The sequence below is a fragment of the Carya illinoinensis genome, chromosome 5, assembly GCF_018687715.1.
Source record: "Carya illinoinensis cultivar Pawnee chromosome 5, C.illinoinensisPawnee_v1, whole genome shotgun sequence".
NCBI classification, from domain to species: domain Eukaryota; kingdom Viridiplantae; phylum Streptophyta; class Magnoliopsida; order Fagales; family Juglandaceae; genus Carya; species Carya illinoinensis.
In genome coordinates, this window is record NC_056756.1 from 26,646,528 (window position 1) to 26,650,097 (window position 3,570).

Below are 3,570 nucleotides of genomic sequence, written 5' to 3' on the forward strand. Positions count from 1 at the left end.
TCATTATAACTTTTTAAAATTTCCATACAAAATATAATAAATAATTTTAACTTTTTCAAATTTCAAAACAATAATAATATTAAAAAAATAATATTATAATAATATTTTATTCAAATTTTAACTTTTATCTAAAATTATATTTTCTCATTTTACTATTCAAATAGTAACCAAATGTACTATTGATCAGGCTGGATCGAGAAAAAACCCATACAAAGATTTATAGTCCATATGCGTTAGGGATGTAATTTAGTCCAAACGGTTGACGTAGGCTGTAGCGGTGTAAAGCCGAAATACATGACATTCTAAGTAGCACGGTAGACATTTCATTTTTATGCTGGCAGAATTGTTTATTGTCTTTCGGTTATTTTCTAGGACAGAAGGGGGTGGTGGGGGTTATGGTAATTGGTTAGTGCACCTTTTTATAATTGCGTTTAGATGTTGATCTGAGTTGTTGAGTAGACGGAATGAGTTATGAGGGGCTCATCTAAAATGAGTTTAAATGTATTTGGATGTTGAGATGAGTTTAAAACTATTTATGAAAAATTAAAAAAGGTTATGGGTCTCATATATAAAGATGTGTTGAGTTGAAAATTATTGTAAGTTTTACGTGTAAGGAAGTTTTGAGTTGAGATGAGTTTAGTAATTTAAGAGTTGAGAGTTGGGTATTTAGATGTTAGATTCAGTTTAAAATTAGACAAAATTAAGTGGATCTTAATTAAGTTTTACAATCAAATGAGGCTATATATTGCTGGTTGAAATACAAGGCCCCGATAACTGAGTTTGAGTTTATATATGTTGTTGGGCCATGGGCCAGTTTAAAATCATTAGTAGTTCCTTCTATGTTATTAGTTCTTTTAGTAATTTGGGTTGTAACAGATTTTGTGCTTCGGCCCGTGACACTTGGATCACTTGCATTTAATTTTATATGTCTAGCTAGGCCTAGCTCGTGGGCATCGCTATGTGACGACCCGCTTTTGAGTGTATTTTTGCTGAAATTGTTGTTTTTATTTTAATTAATATATTAGTTTATTATTTTAATTTACATGCGTTTTAAAATTGGTTTTTAATTTACTTGATGTTGTGTTTTATTTCTTTTAGTTGTTTTGTGGTTTTTAATCTCTTTTCGGCGGTTTGTTTTATTTTCCCGGAGTGAGGATTGGACCTCATTTCTTTTCACATCTTTTTCCTTTTTCTCATTTCTTTTTCTTCTTCTTTCTTTTTTTTCTTTTTTCTTTTTCTTCTCCTGCTTTTCTTCCAGTGCGTCGACCCCTCCCCCCCGTGCGTTTTTCTCTCATTTATCCATCCCGTCATTGCCCCTTTGACCGGCCGGTTCTCCGCCGTCCGGCCACCGTTTGATGCACCGTCACCACCATTCTCTTCCCCTTCCACTATAGATCATCCTCACCAATTTTCAGAGCCATTGGACCAGCCGTTAGCTTTCGAGAGCCGCCGGAAGTAGCTGCACCTGCTCTGTTTTTGCTCCTATCGCCGGAATCTTCTTCAGCCCAGACCGCCGCCGTCCGGCCACCGTTTGGCTCGCTGCCGGTCTCGTTCCAACCCCCTCCCTCCGGCGCACCTTCCCACCAAATATCTCCCCCATCCGGCCGGCCGTTTGGCCGGAAAAGCCCTTTGAAGCCACACGGTTTTTCACCGATTCCGGCGCCGTCGCACCACCTCCGGCCACCATCTCTTCACAGCTTCTTCCCCTACCTCTTGCCGACCTAACCCACCTAATTTCGGCCCCGATCCGTTGCCGGAGTAGCTCCCACGAGCTCATCTCCGTTCAGTCCCTTTTTGGCCTTCGACCGCCGTTTCCACCACCACCCACGGCCAAAACTCGTTTCCTTTAGCTTCATAAATATCTCAAGACCCTTCCCTATCAATCCCGAGCTTTGGTTTGTCCTCGTTCGAAAGTGGGTAATTTATTACCCACGGCAACAGTGTAAATTACACTGTTACGTTGCTTTTCCTCCGCCGTTTGCAACGCCGCTTGTTTTCTAAAATTGCCATATAGCGCTGTAAGTATTTTCCAAACCCTATTTTCAGATTTTAATATATATTGCTCATTCAATTATTTACTGTTGTTGGTTGTTGATTCCGGACTGAGTCCGAGGAGTTTCGGGGGTCGGATGGATGGAGGACGGAGTTGCCTGTTTATTTGATTTATGATTGTTGGATTATTTTATTATGCATTGTTATGGCATTACATGGTGCATGCACGTGTGTTTGTGGATTTATGTGAAAAGCTTGTGTATTGGCGTAAGTGTATTGCGGGTGCGTGTGTATCACGAGCCAAAGCCGGGATGGGTCATTATCTCGGTGGAGCTCCTCTGGTCACTCGGGAGCGGAATAAACTGAGTGATGTCCCCTGAGTTGTCGAGAGCGATGACGGGAGCGGGGCTAGGGGATGCTTGGCTACGAACGCGCCGGGCGCGGAACCGGGCATCGCCCTACTCACCGACTCCGTGGCCCTTCGCTGGCGAGGGCTAGAGGATGCTTGGCTACGAACGCGCGGGGCGCGGAACTGGGCATCGCTCGTTAGGTGTCACATGCGTGGTGGTACTCTACGGTGTGACACTGGAGCCAGGGTGTGCGGATGACCCCTAGGGGAGGTCATGGTGTATACGGTTAAAATTGGATAATGGTTTGTGAGGCCAAATGGGACTTTTGGCGTGGGCCAGATGGACTTCTGGCGAGATATTGGGCCAAATAGACTTTTGGCGGCCAAATGTGACTTTTGGCGTGTTTTTCGGAAATGATATGTTTTTGGGCCAAATGGGATTTTTGGCGTGTGTGGAAAAAAATTATGTTTTATGGGCTTTGTGCATTGGGCATGTTTCATGCATATTGTTTGAGTCCTATGTGTTTTTATCTGGTAGCGTTTGGGTTTACTTACCTGCGGAACCATTTGTGGTTCCGTAGCTTTTGGTGCAGGTGATGAGGATGAGGAGGAGGAGGCTGAGCCCGAGGATGCGGCTCCGCCGGGTTGCTGATGATATGTTTTATATTTGTTTAAAACTGTATTTGGGTTTTTGTAATATTTTATTTACGTATGTTTTAAACAGCTTGTATTACATTAAGAAAAAAATTCTGGTATTTAGTTATATGACTTTCGTTATCCGCTGTGTTTCCTTTTGCACATTTGTTGCCTTTGCACACACTTGGCACCCGTCGATGGGATGGTGACCCGGGTTGTCACCATCCGGACGTCTCGATTTCCCCGTGTTCGGGCGTGGGGATTTGGGGGCGTCACAGGTGGTATCAGAGTGGTTCGGCTCTGGGTAAAACCATGCGTCCCATAGGTGGAGTACCAGAAAGTTTTAAAAGCTGGTGTTAAAATTATTTTAACTTATTTAAGTTGAATTGTTTTTCTTTATTTGATTCGATTTTATCTGATTTGAATTTATTTTATTTAATTCCATTTGATTTGGTTTGGTTTGATTTGATTTTATTTGGATTGGAAGGATGTTGTTTATTTGTTTTATTTATTTTGTTTTAAGTTGTTTTGTTTTGTTTTGTCCGGAGTTAAAGTGGGATTGAGGATTGTGCTATGGCAGGAGGACGGTACTA